The sequence below is a fragment of the Ambystoma mexicanum genome, chromosome 9 (genome assembly GCF_040938575.1).
Source record: "Ambystoma mexicanum isolate Mex_15411 chromosome 9, UKY_AmexF1_1, whole genome shotgun sequence".
Classification (NCBI taxonomy): Eukaryota; Metazoa; Chordata; class Amphibia; order Caudata; family Ambystomatidae; genus Ambystoma; species Ambystoma mexicanum.
Genome location: NC_090931.1, coordinates 1,317,358,389 through 1,317,372,546, shown reverse-complemented (window position 1 = coordinate 1,317,372,546; position 14,158 = coordinate 1,317,358,389). Strand labels below are relative to the sequence as shown.

Sequence of the window (14,158 nt, the reverse complement as noted above, 5' to 3'; positions counted from 1 at the left end):
GTCTACTTTTCATAACAAAGGAGAAGGGACCATAGTGTTTACACTCGTTTCTAAGCACTGTGCATCATTGTCTTCTACTGTGCACCCCTTCTGGGGTGGACATTCAGACAGATGCCAACATTCCCTGTATCCAGAGGGAAAAGATCCGCTTTTCCTTTGCATTCTGGGGCTTGTAGTTTTTGTTTTCCCATTATAAATGTATACAATTAGCACTACAAGTCTCAGGATGCAAGAAAAACAAACATTTCTGTATGTGCCTCTCCCACATGACATGGGGTCATGCAAGAATTCCGTGCACTTCTGAGAAAGACACATTCCTCCTGTAGCAATTTAAAGATCTAGATATGCACTCCATTTTTCAATACAATTACTCAATTACTCCAATTTTTTTTTTTTAAAACACGTATTTAAAACAACAATAATGTCTATACTGGTGCTGAATCTGGTGCTGGGAAATTTAGTAGTCAAGCATTGGAACATGAAAGATGATGCATAGAAATAAAAACTCAACAGTATTCTGTTGCTAACTCCATGTACTGCACCGAAGAACAAGACTCTTCCAATCTTTTCTGAACACATTGAAACATGAATGTCAAGCAAAACAATAATAATAACGCTTGCATATGACCATGGTAATTACAGTTTAATACAAATCTTACTTTTAATTTCAATCGGTGTTCAGCTATACATTGGTCAAATATCACTATTTATCTTTTTTTTTAATTTTATTTATATTTTCCAGTAAAACATATAACAGGATCAACAATAGGTAACAATTCTCAAAAGTTGTAACATTAGTATTTACAGAAAGTACAAACTAACAATGAGTTAAATGAGTAATGCCTTATAATTTTAAGATTATAATTAACCAATAAGCATATTAACAAACATACCAATACCCTATTGTCGTCAAACCTCTATACACAATTAATTTGTAAAAGATCTAAAACCAAGAAAAAAGAGGTAGAAAACATGCAGAAAGAAAGAGAAAGAAGAAAAGAGAGACGAAGAAGAGAATAAAAAACTAACTAAGCACCCCACATAAAACATAGACACACTCCACACTCAGCATGCCTTCTATTTGTCATAACCCACATGAACACGCACTATTTATCTGATCATATAATTTTTGTTTAGCAAACAAGATAACATTTCAAAAAGCATTGTTCAATCATTTCTTTTATGCAGTTCTTTGTCTCAGCAGCTAGTACTTAGATCTCAATCTGTTCTTCAGTGCACAACGTGTTGAAGATGAAATATCCTTTGTCAGGGAGAATTCCTATACTGCTTTCGTGAGAGATATATAGATTAACCATAAAGTTAGATGAGGAAACTGTTTACAAAATATACATATCTCTAAACTCATACCAAACCCAGTATATTGCACAATTTAAAGATTTAGGTGACCTGGCTCCAATTATTCATGTCCAAACACCTGTTATCATATTTTTTAGAAATCACACATTTTTCCCAAACTCCATTGTTAAATATAACATTCAAAAAAAGAAAAAGTAATACTTTTGTTACCTAAAAATATTGGGGTGCTGTGTTTTTGGTTCTGTATATCTTTCCTCCTTAAATTATGATGATCATGCATTTGATTATATCCTTGCAAATCTACTCCAGCATGCCTGGGAATTACGATAATAATATATTTATTTATATATTCTGTTGTTTTTTTATAACGCGCCTAATAACATACCTGAGTTTGGTTTAATATAAAGTACTACTTTTTCTGTGTTTTGGATATTGTATTATAGCATTAATATCAGCCAGTGGGCTGTATCATGCGATAACAGCCCGGGACCAAAGTTAATGATGGGCCTTGGTGCCATTACCGCCTGATCCAGTTTGCCGATGAGGTTATTATTACTATTAAGACCATGGGGTTTTAATCTGGGGTGCTGATAGCAATCTATTCATTTAAACGAACAGGGGGAACGCTCAGTGCATTCCATTACTTTAAACAAATATTCATCTAAGATGGCCGCCATAGAAATGGAAGGCGGTGATCCATGTGGAGCCTCTCTTCCATTATCATGGCAGCCGGAATGCAGGAACCCTGGCAGCGGTGGCGCCACCACCAGAGGAATCAAGTAAGTGGGGTGTGAGGGGGAGGAGCAGAGGGGAAGGGCTGGAGACCGGAGGCTCACAGCTTCCAGTTTGCTAAGAGAGTGGGCTTGAATCGTGGGATTAAGCCTGTGATCTGAACAAGTTGATTGACTGTGGCTTCCACCATGGGTGCTAATTAACAATGGACTTTGGAAAAAATTAATGATTTCAAAAAAATTTGATAGCAGATATTTGGAAAGTAATAATAGCATCATTATCATTGCCTTGATGCCCTTGGGTTTAGCGCGATTTACAAATGTAAAATTAAAATAAATACATTATTACTGGTATTATGGCAAAGCAATCATAAGAATGTTGGTATCATGGGTGGGAATTCGGGTTTTGGTAAAAGCTGTGACCAAGAGTTTTGGAGTGATGTGGATCTAAATGATTTGTGAGAAGGAAGTCATTTCTGTAGAGGTATTGGGCATTCCAAAAACCTGGAGTGATGTCAAGAGGTTGCACTGAAGTAGAGGAGGTAGTTATGAGAGAGAGGGTGGAGAGAGAGTGAGAAAGAGAGAGAACAGTAAGGTGGAAGAGCACAAATGGCAAGTGCATTGTAGACAAGGACTGATGGGAAGGGTGTAGGGTAAGTAGATGGGGTGCTAGGAAATCAACACATTTAATTATTTAAAAAAGAATCACAGAGTTCTAGGTGACCACACATGCAGTTGCTATATGGCATAGTGGAAGTTCATAACAGTAATTGCATAGATTTAGAAAATTGGACTTCGTGTTATTTATGCATTGATAGGAAAGTGGATGGCTGGAGTAATAGGGCAGAATGGGTGACCCTGGGGCCAACCAGGCCCAATCAGGACCAAGGAGAACAACCCTTGTGTGTGCAGCCATTTGCTGTGGCTGCCAGGCAATTTATTTATTTTAATATTTGTAAAGCACCCTTAGTCCTTGGACATCTAGGCGCTTGTAGCATCTTAGTAAGTTACAGACAGTGAGCAGGAAGAGTGCTGCTAATGAGGACAGCTGATAATGTTGCACTCAGATTGCAGGAGGGGTGCTATTAGTAAATAGGAAGGTTTTCAGTTTCTTCGGATCACCGTATAGGAGAGCTCTGATCGCAAGACGGGTGGAAGAGCATTCCACAGAGTGGCAGCAAAAGGGGGGGGCAGGTGGAGCCTACAGCTTTGGCCCACTTCAATCTAGCGGTACAAAGGCGGCTGGCATAGGCTGACCGAGATAGCCGGGTCATGGCTGGTTTGGACAGTCTTTTGGACAGGTAGCCTGGGGTGGTGTTGTCAGGTCAGTGTTGGGCGATGGTGAGGATCTTACATTGTACCCATTCTCAGACTGGGAGTCAGTGTGCTTCTTTCCTGGCTGTGGTGATGTGATCATGTCTTTGAACCCCAGCGCAGCGCTCAGGGCATTGTTCTGAATCTTATGTAATTTATTCAAGTTTGCTTTGAGGTGCTTCTCAGGAGGGTGTTGCAGTTATCCAGTTTAGCCCCAATAATGGCCCTGGCACTGTTCAGGCAGTTGTCGGTTGAGAGGAAGAGTTAGCACACGTTGATAGCTTTGCTCACATAGGCAGCCGAGGAGGCAGTGGGGTTGACGTGCCGGGATAGTGATAGCATGGCAATGAGGTGGAAACTGTGTATATTGACAGATGATGAGACGTGGATGGAATGACTGTCGATAGTGAACAGCTGGTAGTTTGGGCTGAGCTTGGCGAGGTGGTAGGGGTTGCCGACAAGATGGAGTTCGTCTTCTCATCATTGAGACGCAACCAGTGGGAGGCCATCCAGCCTTGGATGGTTTCATAAATGGCTTTGATGTTTTGGGAGTCCAAGCTGTGATCTCCCGTGAGGAGGATAAGGATCTACAATGGGACAACTCCGGACATGGATTTAATGGATAGCACATGGGCTGACAGGGCCAATCAGGGACCTGTATGATTCCAAAATGGCCGCTCATTGGGACAAAAACCTAGCAAAATGGTAGTTGCACAGCGATCTTCTTCAATACCAACACCACCAAAGGGTGAGCAGGATGCTGCGATGCACTGAGGAGCTTACTGATTCATAGGGAAATGCTATTAAAAAATGGATCTGCAGGCTTGCATTCACATTGGTGGAAAGGGCTAATCAGGGAGCTGCCTGATCCAAAATGGCTGAACAGTGGTAAAAAGACTGGGCAAAATGGTGGTAGAGATCTTCCTCAGTTGAGCTGCACCTTCACCAGGGAGATAGCAGGTGTTGGTGGTGTTGGTTCTGACTGCAGGCTCTTGGCTCCTTGGATGCACTGAGCTCACTGTTTTGAAGGGAAATGCTGGTAAAAACGGGATCTGCCAGTTTACAATCATATAGGTTGGAAGGGCCAATCAGGAAGTTGCCTGATTCCAACATGGTTGCTCAAAGGGGCAAAGGCCAGCCATATAAAGGACCAAATGCATTCATCTTCATCAGCTGAGCTCTAACTCGTCCAGGAGTGAGCAGATGTTGTTGTTGCTTACTGGTGGCCATGGCCCAAACCCAACCACAAATTCAGTGCACATTTCAATAAAGAAACCGTTTTTTAATCTGTATTTCTGCATGTGTGGCTTGGTGTCGGCAGTATATACCATCAGACACAAAGCCGCAAGACTAGTTGGTGCTTCAAGAAAGCATAAGCTTCGACCCAATAGTGTGTTTTTGTAATACTACTCTTGTCAATTGGCTAACTAAAAAGAAACATAATTTGTAAAAAAGAAAAGCTCCAATTCAAAAAGGCATTGAAGGAGGGTCAGTCAAACCCAGCTCTGATGACGACGATGGAGAATACAAACCGCTTTACTACCAATGCTATATTCATGAAGCCTGTAGAAGCATAGAAAAACATGAACACATTCTCAAACTTCCCCATGCGTTCTGCTCTCAGGCATGTGTTGTGTAATTTTCATCTAGAGCCGCACCATGGAAAGTGGAGAGATGCTGTCAGTTTCTCTTAAGGCCTGTAGATGATGGGATCAAAGAAATATGTCAAGCGGAGGTCACTCGTCAAGTCAACGGGTCTGCTTTTGGGGTAAAGTATGCATTTTGTGTCAGAAGATATTTCAAATGCCCATGGAAAGTACTGTAATCAACCCACCCCACTGGGACATCCAAAACTCAAACAGTCTGAGAATGGAGCTCTGTGTTTAATGTGCTATGCCTTAACAGTCCTTATGACTTTCAAGGCAGGGTTATGCCAAAGGAACCCCTTAATCTCCCAGAGGGACTCTGTTAGTCAGGCTGCTGGGCTGTGGCAGTTGTTATGTCTGTGTAAAATGGCTCTACAGGGTGAAAACCATTTTACCAGGCTGTGTCCATTTTGACCCCTTCCATCAGCCATCAAAACTGAGGTTATCTTTGTTCAGAAGAGCGGACGGATCATGTGACTAGTCTTTGTTCATCTTTGTATATGTAAGAGGAGGTGGCCATCTTTGGCCACTGGATGCCTGTATCCCAGAGCGGGTGGCTGTAATCAGCCTAAAGCCAGAGCTGGCTGTCATATGGGTTCCATGTGTTAATATCCCCGCAAAAATATCGCCATACAAGAACTGCGCCATTTTTTTGTGGCTATATTAACCCATGGAACCTGCAGGGGACACCCCTGCAACCCCCATATTTTTTAAAGGGAGAGGGGGACACCCCCGCAGCCCAAGCTCCCATTTACCCCATAAATTATCCCCACAAATAATGACGCCTATGGCCTTTCCCGGTGACCATATGTGGCGACATTATTTGTGGAGATAATATTACCCAATAGCGTCATATGCAGATGCCTGTCAGCTATGGGATGCATTCCATCTCCGGCTGTTTCGCCATGGCTACAATTTTGGGGTACATTTTCACCCTTATAAAATTCAGCGCTACAAAGGACAGATTATTTAATGGCCACGAGGTATAAGGTTTATTCTGCACTCATGTGGTTGGACGTCAGCTCTCCACCAATAGTGGTGCATGGTAGACAATGAGCAAATAGGTGTAGGGTGCACACCAGACGTTTACACAGGGGGCCTTGCTCTGAGACAATGCTCAGAACCGAGCCATCTTCCTACATGGAGAGTCCATCTGTGAATCATCAGACATGCGTCCAGTCTATGCTGGTACCAGAATGCAACAATGGGCTTCATTCTGAGTCTGGCGGTAACAATGCCGGAGCTACCGGCGGGTTGCCGCAAGACTCTGAATGATTTACCGGTGCATGGCTTCCCAGTACCACCGTCTCATTACGAGTCCGGCGGCCGGGAAGTCAGGCGCTATATATATTTGTTAATCCCCATACCCATCGAGTCCCATAGGACTCTATGGGAGTGGGGACACGGAAGCACTGGCACCGTTGCTAAGGGTGCCGGTGCTTCCGTGAGCAGTCTGCCTAATGTGCCCACTGCGCCCGGCAGGGTCAGACCTGTCTGGCACAGCGGCTCCTGCAGGCAGACTCATAGTTTGCCGGGCCCAAATAAAAGGGTGCCGGTCAGCTTACCAGCAGCCTTGTTTCCAGACAGGCAAACTTATAATGAGGACCAATGACTTCGCTCATTGCATCCTCTGCCCAGCATGGTATGATATGATATGATATGGCATTTATAATGCGCTTATACACAAGTGATTCGAGGTGCGACGAGGCAAGGGAGGGGGAACAGGGGGAAGACAGACAGCGATCTTACTAGGCCAAGTGTCATTCAGATCGCGCAAGTGCATGGGAAAGGGGAAAGGAAAAAGTGCGAGGGGGAAGTGCAGTACATGGGAGAGGGGAAAGTGCAGTACATGGGATAGTAGAATAAATAAGATAAATACAGTGCATGATGGTTGCAAGTGCATGGTAAGAGAAGACATAAGTGCTGGTGGGGGACTCTAGGTTTACAGAATACAGTCCCCAGGTGCGGGGTTGCCTGGCAGGCAGTGCAGGTGTGCAAATGGCGGGGCCTGGGCCCAAGGTCACAAAGGGTGGCCATGTAGCCAGTGCAGTTTTAGCCCGTAATTCAGCAAGGGAGAGGGGGAGAGAAAGCAGAAGCAAAGAGGAAGGTTTTGAGGTGCTTCCGGAACCGGAGATGGTTCTCCTCAAGTTTCAGGGAGGCAGGAAGGCTGATCCAGAGGGAGGCCCCAGCCGAGGCGAGAGATCGACCACCAACTCGTTGCTTGGAGAAGCGACTGACCCTGAGGGAGTTAGAGGCGGATGAGCGAAGGGCTCGAGAAGGAAGATATGTGGGTAAGAGATTTAACCCAAGCGTTTATTTAGATTTACTGGTAAAGGAACACGGTACAAAGAGCAGGGGCGCAGATCATCTGGAATGTTCTAGATGAGCATGACTGGCATTGGGGTATGAGCTGGGACAGGGATTTGAGGACTGCGCGACGGGTCCTCCGTGGGTCCTGTGATGGTTTCTGCAAAGCGCCATCCACTTGAAAAGATTTTCTTCTTGACTTCACTGAATTCTGGGAAATATATGCAATAGTTCTTTGGCTATTGCTCGGGAACTCAAGCATGGTTATAGTAGGCTGGCACAAGCCAGCATGGCATGCAAAGGCCGTTTTTAAGATAGACTTGGAAACAACCAGTATGCTTTATGCCTCAAATTAGCTATTTTATCTGCCTTGACATAGCCTAAACACCTCGGACAGTTTGATCTACAGGATCACTGGCTCCTCCTCCTAATAAGGCTCCATATATGTCCACTTCTCTCTGGACCTTATGTTGTGACTCTATGTTAAGCAAGCTAGCTCCGCTGCCATGTGTGCCTAGGTGTTGACCAAGTATGCTACAGGGCCTCCATCAAATGGTTACAGGTCATACAGAGGCCCACATCTGCATTGTTAGCAGATTTGGCACAAGTTATACTGCCCGAGCTTGTCACCCCTCTCACTATGGAGTATAGACGATAAGCAAGATAAAGGAACGCTGTGGAGCCAACAACAGAGGCCATTCCTGACAATGGCAAATTTTGAAATTTTAAACAAAGGCTCCCTCAACAAATGGTCTTAAAAAAATGCCAGGTTTTATTACAGAAACCTTGCACTGGTGCAAAAGCAAATCAGCACAAATTGCACTAGTAAAAACAATATATTCATCAAGTGAATGTTTGCATCAGGGCAGCGTTTTCATAACTGGTAAAAGTGTGTGGCATTACAACTGGGGCAAACATTGGATTGGTGCAAACATGCATTGGAAGAATACACAGGGCCCGATTCATGGAAATGGGCACAGAAATCCTGGAAGGGCAGCGTGCTGAAAAGAACAGTGCACGAGCCAGCGCACAGAAAGAAAGATGCACGCCATGCGTATTCATGGAATTGACAGCGCAAAGTAACTGTATTCGCAAGTCATGTCCGGAATTCCCCCGGCACGCCAACACGCAAAGCATGAAAAGCCATAAGAGCTACCTTTGCATGCTCCCCGGGCATGCAGCCCTACAATATGCGTATAAAAAATAGTTACTCGCCAATAACTTGGGAAATCTGTGTGCGAACCTACATAAAACATTCCTGCACCCCGCTACACTGCTTACGCCCACCCCGCTACACTGCTTATGCGCACCCCTAAATTACATTGGGTCCCCAATTGAAGACACGCACCCCGAAATCCGACATGCAACCCCAACTCTGCGCTGAAAATCCTATGTGCAAGTGTACTTATGCTTGATTTTGGGTGGCGGAACATATGAAGGACTTGCGTGTCTATTTCCCAGCCAAGACGTTGCACAATTAAATCCATGAATATGTCTTGTCTCGTGCAATAGTGGGCGTGCGAGGGACTGCCTGCAGGCCGTCCCTCGGAACGCCCGCTTTTTCACAAGTGCTTCCCCACGTTTAGTGTTCCACCCCCTTCCCAGCCCTCTGCGCAGGCCACGCTCACACTCTGCTGTGAGTCTCGCACAAGGCCCTCGACGTCTCGCACAGACGTGCCAAGTCAGAGTGAACTCGACACAAGTCCAGGCAAAGTACCGCACATTCGGTTCCATGAATCGACAAAGGCGTATTTGCGCGCAGTTGCGCACGCGTGTACCCTCTTTTCTGTGCAGATAATTCCATGAATCGGGCCCATAATTGCTGTAAGGCATTTTTTGCCCTATGGCTTATATCATGCAAACCTGCATTAACACCTGTGCATAGTGTCTGCAATGGGGGTCCAGATTGAGGAGGGAAATCATTCACCCAAAACTCCTGGGAAGTTCCTCTGCCCACTTCCTTGGACTTTTACGGGAAGGAAAAGCATTGCATCCCAACCCTGAGTTCTAGTTTAAAAGTACCTAGCTTCTCTCCCCACGCCTCCTGAGACCCCCTCTCCCCGTCCCTGGAACGAAAGCTGTGATAGGCAAGCAAGCAAACAACATTCACATCAGGTTGTTGTTGTTAACAAGAGAAGGCCCACATGGTTAAACCACTGTCAAGAAATACATGTGCTATGAGCTCGCGTGAGATTACAAAGGTTCCCTAATTTAATAATAAGGATTTATAGAATATCCAACTGTTCGCCTCTGCAGCTATATAAATGGGCATGGCACTGCTTAAACCTTGAGGGAGATTATAGACATATTTTCCCATTACTCATGTTGCAAACTGTGATGCCTTTCGCTCTTTTGAAGCCCAGCAGGTACTGGATCAAGCCAGGGATTAAATCACACGAAAGCCCAAGGCTGCTAATCACGCAAAATGAACTCCTTTTGAAGTGTAATTATACTGTAAGCATGCATGGGCCATAATAACCCTACGCAGAGCTCAGTAATATCCTATGGCAAGTCCCGCTTTTTTCGGGGCTAAAAAACTGATCACATGAACACTGTTCACAGTGTCCTACAGCTCTGGCCGGAAGTTGAAAGCTTGAGCTTGGCTGAGAAGCGAGAGACAGGAGACAGGCTGCACTGTCCTATGTAGATTAGAAAGGGACGCGTGCCTGGAATGCGAAATAACTCCCAGGGTGGATGGATGAAGTCAGTTTCATCAGGGAGTATGGATCCCGGGGATCGTCTGGGAGGCTTTAAGCTCTTCTACTTGCTGCAGGACGTTCACTGCTTATCCCCCTGAATCCTTAACATCCAATGGTGACCTGAGGCATCAAGGGTCTCAAAGCAGTGTGGCGCTATGGAGAGAGAGTTAGGGATCCATGGACTCCATTGATGAGTGGCCGCACAATGTGGTAACTTTACAGTTTACGGAGGGTCGATATGAGGATCATTGTGGGTAAACGGGGGCAGCACGCGCTACTGCCATGTTGCTCCTTTTATAATTTAATCACTCTGAAAACTGGTCTTTGAAAAATGAAGAACACGCCTTTAAATGTGCCCTCATGGTGAAGACCTAAAGGTGAACTTCAGGTGAAATGCGCCCAGATGCCCGAGGGTTAGGCGGTCTATATAAATGTACAAATAAATAAATAAATAAATAAAGGGCTTATGCACAGTAAGGGACAGTAAAAAGAAGAAGCATTTGCCAATAGCACCTGTTTTACCTTCGCCACATTACAGGTTTTAGAATTCCATTGCAATACCACTGGCAGTAAATACAGCCTGATTATAAAATACAATGGGTCTCATTATGAGTTTGGTTGTAACTTGGTGGTAAATCCACGGAATTACCACGAAACACGATTAATGTTACCGCCACTTGGTCGCATGGGTTCACTAAGGGACTACAAGAAGTGTTAATGCCCCATTTTTGGAGTCCACAAGATTCAATGTTTTTTTTTGGCAGATTTACCACTGTCAGAATTAACGCACAGTAAATCAGCATATTTTGGAGGTAAAGTATATTTACGTGATTACAGAGTAATTTCATTACTGCAAAAAAAGTGGAGGGATTGAATTTCCAACACTTTTTCCAGTACGGCCAATCTTGTATTGAGGTCCAAGGACCTGATTACGAGTGTGGCAGTATTATATATTCACCTGAATCCGAGTTTCGTTACCGAAATGGCAAATGGCAGATACTCCTCTACTTAGCATCCTCCATGACACTGCACGCACAGCTCCATGAAGAGTCAGTGGCCCGCATTACAAGTTTGCTGATCCAGAAACAACGATGCCGGTAAACTTGCCAGCACCGTTGTTTCTGGACCGGCAAACTACCAGTTCTGTGGGTGGGTGCCATTCTGCCCTCCAGGTCAGACCTAGCAGGCGGAACGGCACCCGCCCGCAGACTTTGACGCACAGTGCCGGTGCTTTCATCCTCCCCATTCTCGTGGAGTCCTATTGGACTCCACGGGAATGGGGATTAACAGAATTGCCGCTGCCGGGTTTACTGGTAACCTATCTGGCAAGTCCGGCACCGGTAAATCACTACGGGTCCAGCAGCAGTCTGCCGGTTTTAGTGGCACGGCTACCGCTGGAATCGTAGTGAGGGCCATACCTTCATACCGGGGAAATGGTGTAATTCTATTCAATATGTCCAATGACACCGTTCCAACATTTCGTGCACTTGGTGATTTTTTTCTTTTAAATAAAGTGGCCAGCAGAAATTTGGAATGCAGTTTGCGTTACCTCGTGTGTGAAAAATGCCTTTTCATACTGGCATAAGTAGCTGTATTTTTCATTGGTGCATCATCAGTTACTTTATCATGACATATTTATGGCTCAGGTTTAAAAAAATGCTTTAAATTAAACATTTGATTGGTAGTCAAATATCATGCAATGCCAGTTTTGGTGATGTGAATGAAGGGTCAAAGGGCTACGCGTGTTCATGGTTCCCTGAGCCACACCCTGTTTCATTGCATTGCTATCAGACCTACATTTATTTGTGTATTTATCTGGTTGACACAGTTGGCAATAGAACCAGACAGACTGTACAGAGCGCAACAACAGGAAAGTTTGGCAGTCTCTTTACAGAGCTCCTGTACATAGTTGCTTCGAAAATGTGTAAGGAGGTGAGCCGGGTACAGCAGGAGGAGCATCGAGAGATACAAAGGAGACATCCAGTGACAGAGAGAAGGCCATAAATATATGGCATGTCTTAGGGCCGGTGGTTACCAAAAACAAATGTATATATTAATTAACAGTTGTAATCGACAGGTTGGGGTGGGGAATGTTGGAGAAATGAAACTCACTCTTCAATTTTGTCAAGCAAAAAACATTGTCGAACATCTAACTGGTACTAACATCCTTAACATGACGCACCCTCCACATTCCTCACGGTTGGAAGTCACTGGTTACCTGACAGAACCAAAAGCTAAGAACACTCCAGAATCATCCCACCTCCTGCCAAAGACAATAGTTCTTTCCATGAATTCATTGTCCATTCATAGTGTCTACTACCGGTTATAGCACAACATGATGACTTACGGTTTAGAGACCCCAGCCCCATGATGACTACTTGTTCATGAGCAGCCTTGTTGTCTTTTCCAGTTCGGACCAGCCTGGGCAATCATGCGCTGCCGGTGACCATGGCACCAATTCTTGACGAACAACACTTGTCTGTCCATCAATAAGCTCATGATCAAATGTCCACGGGGAGAGAAAGCAACGGCAAACCGCACAGGATTCACAGATCTATCTAAAGAGTCTGCTAGAGAAAAGATACTAAGGGCTTAGAGTTGTAACATAATAGGGGCGTGGATAACTTTAGTTTACCCAGGTTATTGTCAGTCATGGCTCATTTCTTCATTTATGTTCATTCATTAAGATGGACAGTCTCTTTACAGGGATGTGGATGAAGGTGAACCCGCGTAGAGCAGGAGGGGCATCAGGACATAATAAAAAGGAGACATCCAGTGACCGAGAGAAATCCAAAAATTTAGTGCCCATTTTGGGCTTGGGCCAGTGGATATTACAAGAAAACAAATGCATACATTAACAGTTGTAATTGACAGGATGTGCGGGAAGAGTGATCATAAACTGGGATGAGATAGTTTTAATACATAAGGACTATAGGGAAACTTTTATGGGCTCACTGTTGTATCCTAGTAAATGTATGGTTTATATCTGGTTTGAGAGCTGTGGGTCTGTGAGTGAAGCTTGGCATGGAAGGTGGTGAGTGAGAGGGTTCCAGGTTGGCCAGTTAGGGACTTGCAGGGAGAGAGCCAGAGTGGAAGGCAGCATACTATTGATCTCCTATTCTCACCTTCCTACTGATGCTGTAACAAAATAAAGAAGACTTACCTTTTGTATACCTGGCTCCCTGGTGGTTCCTGTGTGTCCTGCTTGAAGTTAATACCACCAGTAGATACATCATTTGGCGACGAGGAATAAAGAACCTGCTGGAAGGTGAGACACTGAAGAAGAAATGAAGGAGTCTTGGAAATCTGAAGGAAGGAGTCTTGAGCTGCTGAGAATGAAGCTGATGCCAGTTGAGAATATGACCGTGTCACCAGTTGGCTGTTGGAGAAGGCCATGGCATCAGATAGGCTGCAGGGGAGGCCTGTAGCCCATCCATGGAGCAGGTGAAGTGTCAGGCCCTGAAAATGGGCTGGGGCCTGAGTGGTGGAAGAAAACTGCCACTAGTGAACTAGGATTGAAATGCTGGAGTTCCAAGCGCCATTGCGCTCACACAGTGTGAAGGCTGTTGGGACTTGCAGTCCATGGAGGATTGAACTATTGTGGAGGCAATGAGAAGAAAAAAAAAGAAATGGATTAGGGCCTTTCTGGAGGGTCCCTGGGGGCCATGAGGGGCGCGCGCCCATTTGTGCCCCTGCATTCCAGCCGTGCCGTTGGCTGGAACGCATGAGAAATACCTGCGCCATTTGTTTCCCCGAGTACGGAGCTCTGGAGCTGCGTGTGCATTGAGAAGACTTCAAAGGAAAGGGCCTTTTTGTATGTTTATGAACGTAGTGACGTAGACGGAAGTGTTTTGCTTTCTTGCCGTGACGTGCTGGTGGAAGTTACAGAGGAGAAACATTACACGTCTGTGTGAAGCCATCCGGCAATACTTTGGGGAAGCTGTCATGTACTGCCATCGGTACCGCCATCGGGATGATATTTATATGTGCATAAAAAAAAAGCAAACAGTGGCCATAAGGACATGGATGCAGTAGCGGGTGGCAGCGGACTTATGGAGAACATTGAAGCTGGGAGGGACTTTCATGAGCAGCATGAATTTTAAAGTTCATGGAGGTATTTGTTTGGATTGACAAACGTTTTAGC

At 45.0% G+C, this 14,158-nt stretch overlaps 1 long non-coding RNA gene across 1 annotated transcript; it reads right to left on the bottom strand.

Annotated features, from left to right (window-relative positions):
- Window positions 1-694: 694 nt before the first annotated feature.
- On the bottom strand, window positions 695-13,823 carry LOC138489802 (uncharacterized). The gene is made up of 3 exons (XR_011274912.1): window positions 13,750-13,823; window positions 13,178-13,609; window positions 695-1,284 (listed from the first exon to the last, which is right to left on the bottom strand). It is a non-coding gene; the product is annotated as an uncharacterized lncRNA (long non-coding RNA).
- Window positions 13,824-14,158: the final 335 nt, after the last annotated feature.